An 18102-nucleotide genomic window follows, 5' to 3' on the forward strand; every position below is an offset into this window, starting at 1 on the left:
TGCGCGCGCCCGCTGCGCAGTCGCGCAGCGGCCGCCATAAGAGGTAGGAGGGGGGGGAGGGGTCAGCTGGGGGCGAATGGGAGCTGGGGGGCGGGGGCGTGCAGGAGGTCGCGGTGGGAAAGCGCGAGGGAGGGGGGGGACAGGTAGAGTGAGAGGAGCTGGGGGAGGGGGTTTAGGGTGGAGGAGGGTGAGTGTTAGGAGGTTTGGAGATTAGGGAGAGAGATAGGAGTAGGGTTGTGAAGATAGGGGAGGGGGGGTTGTAGAGGTGGGTGAGGGAGAGAGGTAGAGTGAGAGGATAGGGAGATAGGTAGTAGAGGGGGTGGCGGGAGGGGGGGAGAGATAGAGAAATAGATAGAGAAAATAGATAGAGAAGTCGATAGATAGGGAAATAGATAGATAGACAGATAGGTAGGTAGGAGGAGGTGGAGAGTGGGGGAGTTAGATAGTGAGATAGGGAGCTAGAGAGATAGGAAGATAGGAGGAGTGAGGGAGGTAGATAGCGAACGGGTTAGCTAGGGGTGAGAGAGGGGGAGGCGAGTGAGGGAGGGGGATGAGGAAGGAGCAGGAGGGCAGGCTCGGGGGAAGAAGACGGAGGAGGTAGAAGAGCCGAAGACAGAAGACAGAAGAACAGAAGACAGAAGAACAGAAGACCGGAAGAGCAGAAGACAGAAGACCAGAAGACAGAAGAACAGAAGATCGGAAGAGCAGAAGAACAGAGAAGAACAGAGAAGAACAGAGAAGAACCGAGAAGAAGAACACAGAAGCACCGAGAAGAACAGAGAAGAAGAACACAGAAGACCGGAAGAACACAGAAGAACAGAAGGGAAGAACAGAAGAACAGAAGAGAAGAACAGAAGAACACAGAAGAAGATTGCAGAGGGGGAGCGAGGAGGAAGAGACAGAGAGGAGGAAAAGAAGCAGGAGCAGGAGAGAAGGTGAGTGGCGCGGGGCAGGGCGAGGGGCTGGGAGGAGGGGGGTACTTACAGTTAGGTGGGTCTCGGGAACACAGGAACTCGGGAACTTGGAGGAGCTGCAGCGGCAGGGGGAGCGACCTACCCTTGGGTCAAGGGTCGCTACCACTGTCGCGCAGCGGCCGCCATAAGAGGTAGGAGGGGGGGGGAGGGGTCAGCTGGGGGCGAATGGGAGCTGGGGGGCGGGGCGTGCAGGAGGTCGCGGCGGGAAAGCGCGAGGGAGGGGGGGGGACAGGTAGAGTGAGAGGAGCTGGGGGAGGGGGTTTAGGGTGGAGGAGGGTGAGTGTTAGGAGGTTTGGAGATTAGGGAGAGAGATAGGAGTAGGGTTGTGAAGATAGGGGAGGGGGGGTTGTAGAGGTGGGTGAGGGAGAGAGGTAGAGTGAGAGGATAGGGAGATAGGTAGTAGAGGGGGTGGTGGGAGGGGGGGAGAGATAGAGAAATAGATAGAGAAAATAGATAGAGAAGTCGATAGATAGGGAAATAGATAGATAGACAGATAGGTAGGTAGGAGGAGGTGGAGAGTGGGGGAGTTAGGTAGTGAGATAGGGAGCTAGAGAGATAGGAAGATAGGAGGAGTGAGGGAGGTAGATAGCGAACGGGTTAGCTAGGGGTGAGAGAGGGGGAGGCGAGTGAGGGAGGGGGATGAGGAAGGAGCAGGAGGGCAGGCTCGGGGGAAGAAGACGGAGGAGGTAGAAGAGCCGAAGACAGAAGACAGAAGAACAGAAGACAGAAGAACAGAAGACCGGAAGAGCAGAAGACAGAAGACCAGAAGACAGAAGAACAGAAGATCGGAAGAGCAGAAGAACAGAGAAGAACAGAGAAGAACAGAGAAGAACAGAGAAGAACACAGAAGCACCGAGAAGAACAGAGAAGAAGAACACAGAAGACCGGAAGAACACAGAAGAACAGAAGGGAAGAACAGAAGAACAGAAGAGAAGAACAGAAGAACACAGAAGAAGATTGCAGAGGGGGAGCGAGGAGGAAGAGACAGAGAGGAGGAAAAGAAGCAGGAGCAGGAGAGAAGGTGAGTGGCGCGGGGCAGGGCGAGGGGCTGGGAGGAGGGGGGTACTTACAGTTAGGTGGGTCTCGGGAACACAGGAACTCGGGAACTTGGAGGAGCTGCAGCGGCAGGGGGAGCGACCTACCCTTGGGTCAAGGGTCGCTACCACTGTCGCGCAGCGGCCGCCATAAGAGGTAGGAGGGGGGGGGAGGGGTCAGCTGGGGGCGAATGGGAGCTGGGGGGCGGGGCGTGCAGGAGGTCGCGGCGGGAAAGCGCGAGGGAGGGGGGGGGACAGGTAGAGTGAGAGGAGCTGGGGGAGGGGGTTTAGGGTGGAGGAGGGTGAGTGTTAGGAGGTTTGGAGATTAGGGAGAGAGATAGGAGTAGGGTTGTGAAGATAGGGGAGGGGGGGTTGTAGAGGTGGGTGAGGGAGAGAGGTAGAGTGAGAGGATAGGGAGATAGGTAGTAGAGGGGGTGGTGGGAGGGGGGGAGAGATAGAGAAATAGATAGAGAAAATAGATAGAGAAGTCGATAGATAGGGAAATAGATAGATAGACAGATAGGTAGGTAGGAGGAGGTGGAGAGTGGGGGAGTTAGGTAGTGAGATAGGGAGCTAGAGAGATAGGAAGATAGGAGGAGTGAGGGAGGTAGATAGCGAACGGGTTAGCTAGGGGTGAGAGAGGGGGAGGCGAGTGAGGGAGGGGGATGAGGAAGGAGCAGGAGGGCAGGCTCGGGGGAAGAAGACGGAGGAGGTAGAAGAGCCGAAGACAGAAGACAGAAGAACAGAAGACAGAAGAACAGAAGACCGGAAGAGCAGAAGACAGAAGACCAGAAGACAGAAGAACAGAAGATCGGAAGAGCAGAAGAACAGAGAAGAACAGAGAAGAACAGAGAAGAACAGAGAAGAACACAGAAGCACCGAGAAGAACAGAGAAGAAGAACACAGAAGACCGGAAGAACACAGAAGAACAGAAGGGAAGAACAGAAGAACAGAAGAGAAGAACAGAAGAACACAGAAGAAGATTGCAGAGGGGGAGCGAGGAGGAAGAGACAGAGAGGAGGAAAAGAAGCAGGAGCAGGAGAGAAGGTGAGTGGCGCGGGGCAGGGCGAGGGGCTGGGAGGAGGGGGGTACTTACAGTTAGGTGGGTCTCAGGAACACAGGAACTCGGGAACTTGGAGGAGCTGCAGCGGCAGGGGGAGTGACCTACCCTTGGGTCAAGGGTCGCTACCACTGTCGCGCAGCGGCCGCCATAAGAGGTAGGAGGGGGGGGGAGGGGTCAGCTGGGGGCGAATGGGAGCTGGGGGGCGGGGGCGTGCAGGAGGTCGCGGCGGGAAAGCGCGAGGGAGGGGGGGGGACAGGTAGAGTGAGAGGAGCTGGGGGAGGGGGTTTAGGGTGGAGGAGGGTGAGTGTTAGGAGGTTTGGAGATTAGGGAGAGAGATAGGAGTAGGGTTGTGAAGATAGGGGAGGGGGGTTGTAGAGGTGGGTGAGGGAGAGAGGTAGAGTGAGAGGATAGGGAGATAGGTAGTAGAGGGGGTGGCGGGAGGGGGGGAGAGATAGAGAAATAGATAGAGAAAATAGATAGAGAAGTCGATAGATAGGGAAATAGATAGATAGACAGATAGGTAGGTAGGAGGAGGTGGAGAGTGGGGGAGTTAGATAGTGAGATAGGGAGCTAGAGAGATAGGAAGATAGGAGGAGTGAGGGAGGTAGATAGCGAACGGGTTAGCTATGGGTGAGAGAGGGGGAGGCGAGTGAGGGAGGGGGATGAGGAAGGAGCAGGAGGGCAGGCTCGGGGGAAGAAGACGGAGGAGGTAGAAGAGCCGAAGACAGAAGACAGAAGAACAGAAGACAGAAGAACAGAAGACCGGAAGAGCAGAAGACAGAAGAACAGAAGATCGGAAGAGCAGAAGAACAGAGAAGAACAGAGAAGAACAGAGAAGAACAGAGAAGAACCGAGAAGAAGAACACAGAAGCACCGAGAAGAACAGAGAAGAAGAACACAGAAGACCGGAAGAACACAGAAGAACAGAAGAGAAGAACAGAAGAACACAGAAGAAGATTGCAGAGGGGGAGCGAGGAGGAAGAGACAGAGAGGAGGAAAAGAAGCAGGAGCAGGAGAGAAGGTGAGTGGCGTGGGGCAGGGCGAGGGGCTGGGAGGAGGGGGGTACTTACAGTTAGGTGGGTCTCAGGAACACAGGAACTCGGGAACTTGGAGGAGCTGCAGCGGCAGGGGGAGCGACCTACCCTTGGGTCAAGGGTCCTAGGTAGCCAAACCCTCTTTTCTGGCTATTTAGGGTCTCTGTCTCTGGGGAAACTTTAGATAACGAATGCAAGAGCTCATCCGAGTTCCTCTGCATCTCTCTCTTCACCTTCTGCCAAGGAATCGACTGCTGACCGCGCTGGAAGCCTGCAAACCTGCAACATAGTAGCAAAGACGACTACTGCAACTCTGTAACGCTGATCCTGCCGCCTTCTCGACTGTTTTCCTGCTTGTGAATGCTGTGGGGGTAGTCTGCCTCCTCTCTGCACCAGAAGCTCCAAAGAAATCTCCCGTGGGTCGACGGAATCTTCCCCCTGCAACCGCAGGCACCAAAAAGCTGCATTATCGGTCCCTTGGGTCTCCTCTCAGCACGACGAGTGAGGTCCCTCGAATCCAGCGACTCCGTCCAAGTGACCCCCACAGTCCAGTGACTCTTCAGTCCAAGTTTGGTGGAGGTAAGTCCTTGCCTCACCTCGCTGGGCTGCATTGCTGGGAACCGCGACTTTTGCAGCTACTCCGGCCCCTGTGCACTTCCGGCGGAAATCCTTTGTGCACAGCCAAGCCTGGGTCCACAGCACTCTAACCTGCATTGCACGATTTTCTAAGTTGGTCTCCGGCGACGTGGGACTCCTTTGTGCAACTTCGGGTGAGCACCGTTTCACGCATCCTTGTAGTGCCTGTTTCTGGCACTTCTCCGGGTGCTACCTGCTGCTGAGAGGGCTCCTTGTCTTGCTCGACGTCCCCTCTCTCTCCTGGTCCAATTTGCGACCTCCTGGTCCCTCCAGGGCCACAGCAGCGTCCAAAAACGCTAACCGCACGATTTGCAGCTAGCAAGGCTTGTTGGCGTTCTTTCGGCGGGAAAACACTTCTGCACGACTCTCCACGGCGAGAGGGATCCGTCCACCAAAGGGAAAGTCTCTAGCCCTTTTCGTTCCTGCAGAAACCTCAGCTTCTTCTGTCCAGTATAAGCTTCTTTGCACCCGCAGCTGGCATTTCCTGGGCATCTGCCCATCTCCGACTTGCTTGTGACTTTTGGACTTGGTCCCCTTGTTCCACAGGTACCCTAGATTGGAAATCCACAGTTGTTGCATTGTTGGTTTGTGTCTTTCCTGCATTATTCCTCTAACAGGACTTCTTTGTCCTTAGGGGAACTTTAGTGCACGTTGCACTCACTTTTCAGGGTCTTGGGGAGGGTTATTTTTCTAACTCTCACTATTTTTTAATAGTCCCAGCGACCCTCTACAAGGTCACATAGGTTTGGGGTCCATTCGTGGTTCGCATTCCACTTTTGGAGTATATGGTTTGTGTTGCCCCTATCCCTATGTTTCCCCATTGCATCCTATTGTAACTATACATTGTTTGCACTGTTTTCTAAGACTATACTGCATATTTTTGCTATTGTGTATATATATCTTGTGTATATTTCCTATCCTCTCACTGAGGGTACACTCTAAGATACTTTGGCATATTGTCATAAAAATAAAGTACCTTTATTTTTAGTATAACTGTGTATTGTGTTTTCTCATGATATTGTGCATATGACACTAAGTGGTACTGTAGTAGCTTCACACGTCTCCTAGTTCAGCCTAAGCTGCTCTGCTAAGCTACCATTATCTATCAGCCTAAGCTGCTAGACACCCTATACACTAATAAGGGATAACTGGGCCTGGTGCAAGGTGCAAGTACCCCTTGGTACTCACTACAAGCCTGTCCAGCCTCCTACACTCATTATCCTACTCATTGCAGCACATGCATTTTATCGTAGACTGCAGTCTTTTCAATAAATGTATTGAAAACAATCCTGCATCTCTTTTCTTGCCTATGTGTGTGTAAGAGACTTGTATGGAGAAAAAAGGGTAATACTTGTTCACCACGATTTCCTTGAGGGATTTTCTGGGTTCAATGCGCTAGGCTGCCACAAATCACCTTTACCGTTTGGGTTTGGATGAGGTGTTGCTAGAGAGCCGGGAGGGATGGGCCAAGAGCTGCCAGGTGGTGTGGGAGTGACTCAGTTGCCTACCAGCAGAGGTGCTGCTGCCCAAAATCCAGCAGTCTTGCTGTGGTACAAGAGTCCTTATGACACCTTCGGTTGAATCCTACTAAAAACCTCCTTCCACACTTTCTCACTCAACAGTGTGAAAGGTGATCCTGAGTCGACCATGACTTTTACTTCCATTCCATTGATGGTCAATTTACAAAAGGTCTTTTAACCTTGTTCAAAGATACACCTCAAACAACTTTGTTTTGGTCATTGGTCATGCACATATCCTTAACTATGAATACTTCATCTTCATCACTTGAGGACACATCATTCTCACATGATTTGTTCAGTTTCACTCTATGAATTTTGCTCAGTTGCATCTTGCCAGATGATCTGGAAACCCCTACAAAATGTCCTTTTTTCATGCATTTGGCGCACAATCGATTTATGGCGGGGCACACACTGTAATGAGCTTTGCTACCACACATGTAACAAATGTTTGATGGATTGTTTTTTAGATTTATCAGGTAGTTTCTTCTTTCTTTTTCTTATAGCCGGTCTTCACAGCTATCACATTTTGAGGTTGCGATTTAAAATCTGACACAGAAATGGTACTTTCAATTCTGGTGGCTATTTCTCCTGCCTTTAACTAGGTGTTGATAATAGAGCCTCTTGAACCTTTTTGTTATTTGCTTTCACAACTAGTTGATCACTGATCATTTCTTCCTCAAAAGGTTTGCATTTGCAAAATACTGCCAATTTTTTTAACACTTCGACAAAACTTGATGCTGATTCTCCGGCAATTTGTACTCTTTTATATAATGTGTGCCTTTTCATGATGACATTTTTGCACACCTTAAATCTTTCAGTTAGGGATTTTATGGCTGATGTATATTCATCAATGCCACCTTCTACTTTGTCTAGTAAAACTACCTCCTTTGGAATTTGTTTTAATATTTGCATCCTTCTGAACCTAAATTGTGCTGAAAGTGGCAAAATTCTACTTATGTTTTAAAGCTCTCTCCCTCTAAAGCATCAAGGTACACTTCAAAACTTTGCTTCCACTGTTCCCATTACGATTCCGCAGCTGCGTGAATAGGGGGGAAGACTGGAGGTGGAATGATTGTATGTTGCATTTCAATACTTAGTATTGGAGAAACACTGCACTAGAAGGCAATAAATATGGATCGCAGTGTTTGGCTCAGTGAGTGTAGGCTAACCAGTGGTATGCCTGTCACCATCTGATATATGGAAATATTTTATTTTAAATAAATATTATATGCTTGTCATGGTGTGTACAGGCTAAAGTCTGGTTTGCCTGTCACCATGTGAATTAGCGTCAAAATTCCCTTTTTCTGTCTTTATTTAGATTCTGGTTTGCCTGTCACTGTGTGCGGGATCAATAATGTTCATGAGTATTTAAATCATACATTAGGTGTGCTTACCACTGAGTGTGAAGGCACATGTTGCAACAAGGTGTGCCTATCACCATTCGTGAAGGCCACAAAGTGGTGGCTACGCTGATCGTCACAGCAAAATGACGCACGCACACTGCTAGGTGTGTGCGTGCGAGTGACAAGTTGATGGGCATGCTCCCAGTCTCCTAATTTTAAAAGGGTTCACTGAGTGACTGGAAGCTAGTGCAGTTTTTCCATTAGATGTTTGATGTGGCAGTGTCTAGGCTGTCACCAGATCAGCCTAGCTTCCTGGTTTTGAATCAGCTGAAGCCTCTGACTCAATCAATCAATCAGTCATAGTATTTGTAAAGCACACAACTCACCCGTGAGGATCTCAAGGCGCTGAAAGGGGGATGCTGCTACTGCTCGAACAGCCAGGTCTTGAGGTGTCTCCCGAAGGTTAGCAGGTCCTGTGTCTGTCACAGGTGGATAGGAAGAGTGTTCCACGTCTTGGCTGCGAGGTGGGAGAATGATCTGCCACCAGCAGTCGTTCTCTGGATGTGTGGAATGGTGGAGAAGGAAAGGTCCGCAGAGTGAAGCTGGCGGGTTGGGGTGTAGAAGGAGATTCGTCTGTTGAGGTATTTTGGTCCGGTGTTGTGCAGTGCTTTGTGAGCATGGCTGAAGAGCTTGAATGTGATTCTCTTGTTGACGGGGAGCCAGTGCAGGTCTCTCAGGTGGACTGTGATGTGGCTGTGGCCAGGGTTGTCCAGGATGAGGCGTGCCAAGGCGTTCTGTTTGCGTTGCAGTCTTCTCTGGAACTTGGTCGTGGTTCCTGCGTGGAGAGCATTGCTGTAGTCCAGTCTGCTGCTTATGAGGTCTTGGGTAACCATCCTTCTGGTTCCGGTGGGGATCCATTTGTAGATCTTCCGAAGCATGCAGAGGGTGTTCAAGCAGGAGAAAGAGACGGTGTTGATTTGTTGAGTCATTGATAGTGATCAGTCCAGGATGAACCCCAGGTTGCCTGTGTGGTCGGTGGGTGTTGATGTGGTTCCCAGTATTGCAGGCCACCAGGAGTCATCCCAGGCAGAGGGGGTGAAGCTGAAAATGCGGACCTCAGTTTTGTCAGAATTCAGTTTCAGGCAGCTGTTCTTCATCCATTCAGTGATGGCCTTAATTTCTTCGTGGAGGTTGGTTTTGGAGGTGGCGGGGTCCTTGGTGAGGGAGAGGATCAGCTGGGTGTCATCGGTGTATGAGACAATGTCAAGGTTGTGTGATAGGAGATTTTTGCGAGCGGAGTCATGTAAATGGTAAAGAGGGTCAGGCTGAGGGGCGACCCCTGGGGTACACCGCAGATGATCTTAGTGGCTTCAGAGCGGAATGGAGGGAGGCGGACTCTCTGGGTTCTGCCGGTGAGGAAGGAGGTGATCTAGTTCAGGGCTCTGTTGCAGATCCCTGCATCATTTAGGCCATGCACATAGGGTGTGGTGGCAGACAGTGTTGAAGGCGGCCCAAATGTCCAAGAGAATGAGGGCTTCAGTTTCACCGTTGTCGAGTCAAGTCCTGATGTCGTCGGCAGCGGCTATGAGGGCGGTTTCGGTGCTGTGGTTGCTGAGGAATCCGGATTGGGATGAGTCCAGAGTGTTGTTTTCCTCGAGGAAGCGGGTCAGTTGTTTGTTGACAATTTTCTCGCTTACTTTTGCCGGGAAGGGGAGCAGGGAGATGGGCCGGAGGTTCTTGAGTTCCTCCGGGTCCGGCTTGGGTTTCTTCAGGAGGGCGTTGATCTCGGTGTGTTTCCAGCTCTCCAGGAAGGCGGCGGTCTCAAAGGAGCTATTGATGATCTTCTGGAGTTGGGGTGCGATGACGGAGCTCGCTTTGTTGAAGATGTGGTTAGGGCAGGGGGCGGATGGTGAGCCGGAGTGGATCATGTTCATGATTTTGATGGTGTTGCCGTCGTTGACGTGGATCCAGAAAAGCAGGAGGTTGGTGTGGCTGGAGAACGGTGAGACTGTGGTGTTGGTGGCTGACAGGGGGGTCTGGGTATTGAAGCTGTCATGGATGTCTGCGATCTTGCAGTAGAAGAAGGTGGCTAGGGAGGTCTTGCGATGGCGGGATGTCGTTGACATTGGAACTGGGGGTTGGAGAGTTCCACAGTCCTTTTGAGAGTCCCAAATAGGGAGAGTCTGCATAAACAATCCAGGACATGACAAGGGCAATTATAATATGATGATAGCCTCAAAGGTGAAATATTCACAGATTTTTTCGATTTTTCAAAGCTGAAAAAAGCAGGAAGAGGTCACTGCTCCTACCCGAGGTTTCATGGCAAGTTCTACTTCAACAAGGATCCCAAGCTATTCAACCACTTTTTAGAAATAGGAGCAGTGCCTTCTCTGATAGCCAGAAGGAGGGGTTCCAGCTAGGCAGTTTGTTTTTAATCAACACAATTTGAGTTTTGTCAGAATTCAGCTTCAACTGATGGTACTTCATCCAATCACAGATCTAAGATTATTTGAGGAGTACGCCAGGATTTGAGCTTCAAGGCTTGCCCCTGTCCCCAGACGGATGCGGCTGGGCTCAGACGGCTTGCCTTTGGTGCACCTTCGAACATAAACCACTTGCTACAACGCTTCCTCCCAATGGCCACCCACTACATTCTAACCCTTTATGATACCAACATTCCCCTGCTTGGAAAAGGGCTAACATTATCCCCTTGTTAAAAAAACTCTGGGGGTCATTACGACCCTGGCTGACGGCGGTAATTTGGGGAAAGGTACTGCTAACAGGCTAGCTGTACCTTTTCCCAAATTATGACATTGGCTGTTTGGCTAAAGCCAAACCGCCAATGTACCACTCCGTCCGCCAGGGTGGCAACAGTCGCCGGTCTCCAGCCAGACGGCCATCAAAATCCCACCCTCGGGATTAGGACCCGGCCTGCCGCCTGCCGCCAACATACCGCTGCAGCGGCAGATATCCGCCACCCGTATTATGACACATACATACCAATCTGTCACTATACAGCCAGCCCAAAAGTCAGTGATAAACTGGCGGTAGCAAAACCCACACCATTACGCCAACAGAACAACACCCACAACATTATGACCCACAAATCATCGCAGCGGACATTCAGTGGTGGTAAACCATTGGTGGTACACACCGCCATGGTCAAAATACACACAACCTAACAACACTACATTGGTCAATTCAAACTACACACACCTGACAACTATACACACACCACACCCACACACCAACACCACTATAAAACACACACCCACAATACCCACAACCCTTTACGACTACTAACCATTGCCAACAGAGAGAGAGACAGCAAGAGCACCCACACAATCAGAGCCACATACCACCATCACCTATATTCCACCCATGCACTTCACAACACACACCCCAACACAACACCCTACACACCCTCACCGACACCACTCACACCACACTCATGGCACCACAACAACACCCCAGGTTCTCTGAGGAGGAGCTAAGGGTCATGGTTGAGAAAATCATCCGGGTAGAGCCACAGTTATTTGGATCACAGGTGCAGCAGACATCCATTGCTAGGAAGATGGAGCTATAGCGGAGGATCGTGGACAGGGTCAATGCCGTGGGACAGCACCCCAGAACAAGGGATGACATCAGGAAGAGGTGGAACGACCTACGGGGGAAGGTACATTCCATTGCAGCAAGACACCAACTAGCTGTACAGAGGAGTGGTGGTGGACGCCCACCTCCTCCCCCACAACTAACAACATGGGAGGAGCAAGTTTTGGCAATCATGCATCTTGAGGGCTTAGCATGAGTAGCAGGAGGACTGGAATCTGTATGTCATCACATACCCCACCCTCACCCTCACTCCCAGCACTCCACCACCCCTCACACACCCCACCATCACAACCCACTCATCCCAATGCCAATCCCTGCATGCAACACCAATGCATGGACACCCCTCACAGACCTGCATGGACACCTATCACCACAGCATGCACACTAGAGAGAATCATCAAGCCCACCACATAACAACTCAAACAAGGAAAAGCTGCCAAGACAAATCCAACCAAAGAGGGTAACACACCCATGCACAATGTATCACACACAGAAACAATAACACTGCATTTATATCCCCACAGGTAACCCAGCCAATGTCACCGGCGAAGAGGTGCCAGCAACATCCAGTCCCCCCACAGAAGAGGCCCACAATGATGACAGCAGCTCTGGTTGCCTGGGTCTGGATGACCAACCTTGCTCATCTAGACCCCCAGACAGTCAGTTACCCAGGCGCACTCTCACACCACCACAGATCCTCCCCCTCAGGAAACACCACCACAGCACCCACCCAGCGGGGCCCATGCATCTGCCCCCAGGACACATCAATCAGCAGTGTGTCCACCACTACAGGGACCCAAGGGCACCCCACAAACGCAGGACAATCAAGGACCTGGGGTCAGTGGCAGTGGGCACACGATTCAGGGGACAGAGGCACAGGACAACAGGGAAGCTGGGAGGACTGCTGTGCGACAGGGGGAGGACAGGCCCAGGGAACTGATCCTCCAGGAGGCGCTCACTTCGATCCTAGTAGCATACCATAATTCCTAGGATACGCTGGGCCAGATTCTGGACAAGTTGCAGGAGAACATGCGGCTGCAGGAGGGACAGAACCTGGGGATCAGGGAGGATTTGAAGGACATCAGCACCACCCTGGTCTCCATTGCATTGGTGCTGGCAGACATGGCCAACAGTATGAGGGAGGCAGTGGCACACCACCGGGCCCTTGACACTAGCCAAACCACTGAACAGCCCTCCACCTCCGCTGCCACTAGTAGACAGGAGGCCCCGCCACAGGACCAACAGGCCACCTGCACCGCCCCCCCGCAGAAGGAGAACCACCCTGCAAACGTTCCCTGCAATGCAGGCAGAAGCCAGAGACTATTGCCAAGACCCCCGCCATGAAATGAGACTCTCCTGATTGTCACCCTTGTGTCCCACTCTGTCACCCTGTCCATCTTGAACTGCCATTGCTCCACTTCCAATGACCCCTTGGACTATGCACCTGTGATACAAATAGACTGGACTCTAACCTGGACTTTCCTCCATCATCAGCCCAGTCCATTGCACTACCCCCTCTTCTTCAGAGCACTGCAATAAACACACTTTGAGAAAATACAATTATGGTGTATGTCAAATGTTTTCAAAATGTATTTATTTAACCAGATTCAAACGTTGCAATTTAACTGTGCAGTAATGTTTACATTGAAAAGACCTGTCGTTGGCTGCATTGACCACACTAGGAGCAATAGTGGGGCACCAACATCTTTAAAAAGAGATGCCAAAGGGTACAGTGAGTGGGCATAGAAGTAGTTATATACAGCCTGCCAGTAACAATGTCACACATCAAGCTGTAAATGAAATGTGTACTAACACTGTCTTACCTGTGTCTCATTGGAAGTATTGATGTATAATTGCACTTTTTTTGTCCTCATACTCATCCTCTGCCTCCTCATCTTCACTGTCCACAGGATCCACTGCTGCCACATGGTCATCTCTAGCCTCCCCCTCCTGCAGTAAAGGCACCTGGCGACACAAGGCAAGATTGTGCAACATACAGCATACCACGATGATCTGGCAAACCTTCTTGGGTGAGTAGCACAGGGATCCACCTGTTAGATGGAGGCAACGAAACCTGGCCTTAAGGAGGCCGAAGGTTCTCTCTGTAATCCTTCTTGTTCGCCCATGTGCCTCATTGTAACGTTCCTCTGCCCTTGCTCTGGCATTCCTCACAGGTGTCAGTAGCCATAAGAAGTTGGGGTAACCAGAGTCACCTGCAAATATTGAGGAACAACTGTTAGCCACATACTCACCCTTAGAGCCCACACCATACCCAGACACCAACATCCACTGGGTGGGAACCAGGGCTCACCTATTAGCCACACCCTGTGCCTCTGGAGTTGGGGAATCACATTTGGGATGCTGCTATTCCTCTGGATAAAGGCATCATGCACAGACCGGGGATACTTTGCATTGATGTGGGAGATGTACGGGTCCGCCAGGAACACCATCTGGATATTCATGGAATGAAAACTCTTTTGATTTCTGAACATCTGTTCATTTCGCCGGGGGGACAAATGCAATATGTGTTTCATCTATTGCCCCAATGACGTTGGGGATGTGTCTCATTGCATAGAAGTCAGCTTTCACTGTGGCCAAATCCTCCAAGTGGGGGAAAATGATGTACCTGCACATGTGTTTAATCAGGGCAGACAACACTCTGGTCAGCACTATTGAAAACATTGGCTGTGGCATTCCTGCTGCCAAGCCCACTGTCACTTGGAAAGAGCCACTTGCCAGGAAATGGAGCACTGATAGAACTTGCACAAGAGGGGGGATCCCGGTGGGGTGATGGATAGCAGATATTAGGTCAGGCTCCAACTGGGCACACAGCTCTGTGATTGTGGCCTGTCAAGTCTATAGGTGAGGATAATGTGCCTGTCCTCCATTGTTGCCAGGTCCACCAGGGGTCTGTACACGGGGGATGTCTCAATCTCCTATTCATCTGCAGCAGTTCTAATCTATGGGGCAAAAGAGTGAGCAGCTGGTCATTATCTCTACATTCCAACCACTACAGTTCAATGCATATTGTGATTGTAACATTATTTTGTTGTAGATGTCCAAATAGTGCATTTGTGTACTGTGAAGCAGTTAGGATCCATGGCCTTACCCCCCTGAAATGGAGTCCACCTGTCCTGTATGGAGGGACAGGTGGAAATGAGGTAATTTCACTGACGTTGTGCGCCGTTGCAACTTGTCATTGGTTATCATTGGGCCCTATGGGGTCCAGTGTCCAATGGTGATGTACGCCGGCGGTGACGGTACACACCGCTGTGGACGTGACGCCCATTTTCTACCTGTGAACTCACTTGCTACCTGACCTTCAACAGGAGAGGACCTACACTGCAAATGCTGCTGTGACCTGTGTCTGGAACTGACCGTGGCTTGTTTTACTGGGGAAAGGGCACCTGCCTTCACCTCTGCAGAGTTGGAGCGTCTGGTGGATGGGGTCCTTCCCCAGTACCGACTGCTCTATGGGCCTCCAGACCAACAGGTGAGTACACCGTGAGTACGATGCATGGGGCGTGAGTGCATGGAGTGCTGTGTGTGAAGGCCTCATGTAAGGGGGGGTTGGTGGATGGACCCTGGGCAGCATAGAGCATGTATGGTGGGCCATGAGTGTAACAGTCAGGACAATACCTTTCCCTGTGTCTATTTCCCTGCAGGTCAGCGCCCATCAAAAGAAGGGTACATGGCGTGCCTTCGCGAAGGATGTGAGGACCCTGGGGTCTATGGCAGGTGGAGCACCCACTGTTGGAAATGGTGGGAGGACCTGAGATGCTGGGCACGGAAGTCAGCAGAGGCCCAGCTGAGGATGGCCTCTCAACGAGGAAGGGGTGCCCATAGAACCCTGAAGCCCCTGATGGCCCGCATACTGGCCATGGCCTATCCAGAGCTAGAGGGGCGCTTGGGGGCATCACAGCAGCTACAAGGGGGTGAGTACAGTGCTCTAATTTACAACTTATGCCTGTTGGGGTGGTATCCAGGTGGGGGATTTGTGCCCTGTGGGTGCCCCTAGACCAGGCCTGGCATTGCAGAGTAGGTCCCATGTTGGGCAGGATTATGATGTGAAAGCCCTCCAACCAATCTAGTAGGCATCCACTACTGGGCTGGGGTCTGTGAGTCTCTGGTATGCTGCAATTTGCGTTAAATGTCCCTATCCATGGGCTGGTGACTACCATTTTGACTGGTAGCGCATTGCCTAATGTGTAGGGCTGTTCCCTGTGTGTGTGTTGTGTATGCCAACTGTGGTGTTGGTGCCACCAATGACCAAGTGTATCCTCTGTCTCTCCCCCCCCTTTTTTGTTTTGTCACCCTGACTTATGTGCATTAGCATCATCTGGCGGAGGAGCAGAGGCACCGGTGACGGAGGGAGCTGCATCCCACAGGACCCAGGAGGCTGAATTCACCGACGGTGAGGGCACCAGTGGGACGGAGGGCGAGGAGCACCACGGCGGAGACTGGAGGGGACAGTTCAGACACAGAGTCCTCCTCCGATGGAACCTCCCTGATGGTGGCAGACACCTCTGTGCCCACCCCAGCTACAGGTACAGCCGCAAACCCCCGTACCAGCACCGCCGTCCCAGCAGCCCCTCAGCGAGTTATCCGTGCTCGCTCACCCAGGAGGGTGGGCATCTCCTTCGCCCCAGGGGCCTCAGGCCCTGCCCCAGTTAGCCCTGCTGCCCTGAGTGAGGAGGCTATTGACCTCCTGAGATCCATCTCTGTTGGGAAGTCAACCATTGGGAATGCCTTCCAGGGGCTGGCAGCCCACATGCAACAGTCCAATGCATTTCTGGAGGGCATTCACACTGGCTTGGTGGCACAACAGAGATCAATGCAGGCTCTGGCCTCCTCTCTGATGGCAGCCATTGTCCCTTTTTCCACCCCCCATTCCCCTCAACCCCAACCTATCCCAAGCACACAGGCAGACGAGCAGGCAAACAGGACAACACATAAAAGTGGACATGGCAAACACAAGCACCACACTTCATCCCACAGGCACTCCCACAAACAACATCCAAAATCAGACATACCAACATCCACTGCCTCCACTGTGTCCCCCTCCTCCTGGCCCTCCACCTCCCTCCCAGTTGCGTCTCCACTCACACCTGCATGCACCACATCCTCGTCCATTACCACCATCACCAGCACACCTATCAGTACACACCCCTCACTGGCAGTCACCACCCCCACATCCATGCACACGTCCCCTGTGCCCTCTCCCACTGTGTCTGTGCCCCCTCCTCCCAAAGTACACAAACACAAGCACTCAGACACCCAACAGCCGTCCATCCCCACAACAGCATCCAGCTCATGCAGCTGCACCCAAACACAGCAGACTGACACCTCCTACCACCACTCCCTCTTCCTCCACTCCTAAACCATCTCCCTCTTCCCACCCCAATGCCCCTAAGAAGCTTTTCCTTGCCAACATTGACCTCTTTCCTAGCCCTTCCCCACCCATCCCTCATGTCCGGCCAGGGTGGTCAAAACCCAGGCGAGAACCTCAGCCACCCAGTCCATGGGCACAGTAGTGTCCCCAGCTACTCCAGATGGGAAAGGATCCCGGCCACCAGCCAACCAGATGGAAAGGATGCCTTCCCCAAATGCGTCAAGGAAGGGCAAGGAGTCAGCCCCAGCTGCAGGAAGGAAGGGCAAGGAGTCAGCCCCAGCTACAAGAAGGAAGGGCAAGGAGGCAGCCCAGCTGCTGGAAGGAAGAGCAAGGAGGCAGCCCCAGCTGCAGGAAGGAAGGGCAAGGGGCCTGCAGCAGCAGGCAGTAGAGACAAGGGACCTGGTGCTGGGACTCCCATGGTGGTTCAGCCGTCCGAGGCTGCAGGGGATGTGCTGGAGCCTCCCCCCACCACTGCCAGCACCGCCACCAGCAGCAGCAGCCCCAGTGGGGAGCCGTCTGAGGCTGCAGGGGATGGGCTGGAGCCTTCCCCCACCACTGCCAGCTCCACCAGCAGCACCACCACTGCCACCACTGAGCAGCCATCACCGCCGGCATACAGTGTGTAGTCTTGCATCCATAGGCTGTTGTGTGGCCTGGCCCCTGCAAACCCTGTGGGTATGACACCCAGGTGAGAGACTGTGACCTTGCACTTCCCAAGATCTGCATCACAGAGCACAATGCCCCCTCCAGAACCAGTGGAGAAGCCATCCACTCACCCTATCCTCCCCTGGATGAAGCTCACTGGGCACAGTGCCCCCTCCAGAACCAGTGGAGAAGCCATCCACTCACCCCATCCTCTCCAGGTTGAAGCTCACTGGGCACAATGCCCCCTCCAGAACCAGTGGAGAAGCCATCCACTCACCCCATCCTCCCCAGGATGAAGCTCACAGGGCACAATGCCCCCTCCAGAACCAGTGGGAAAGTCACCCACTTGAGAGACTATGGCCTTGCACTCCCCAGAACCAAGCACAGGGCATGTTACCCCCTCCAGAGCATGTGGGCAAGTCACCCATTTGAGAGACTGTGGCCTTGCACTCCCCAGGACAGAGAGATGGGCATATTGCCCCCCCAGGACCAGTAGCATTGTACCATCTTCCGGCTGAGGTGTCTCCGCATTCCCCGTCCCACTGAAGTGCCTGGCTATTTTCGACCTGATGCCCCTGCAGTTTTCTCTCTGTGTTGTTGCAAGAGTGAGGTGGGGCCTTGGACTTTGTGATGTGGCCCTGTGGCCCACGAAAATTGAGGACTGGGCAGTGTCCCTTGATTTGTGAATATGTATATACTTTTTAATTTTTATGCATGTAGTACTACTATATTTATCTTATTACACTCTTTTTGCTCTATTTTGGTTGTCCTTGCATTATTCCTGAGGGGTACGGGGTGAATATGTAATGTTAGTACATCTGCTTGTGTGTATGGTGTTGGGGGTGGGGG

The sequence above is a fragment of the Pleurodeles waltl genome, chromosome 8 (assembly GCF_031143425.1).
Source record: "Pleurodeles waltl isolate 20211129_DDA chromosome 8, aPleWal1.hap1.20221129, whole genome shotgun sequence".
Taxonomy (NCBI): domain Eukaryota; kingdom Metazoa; phylum Chordata; class Amphibia; order Caudata; family Salamandridae; genus Pleurodeles; species Pleurodeles waltl.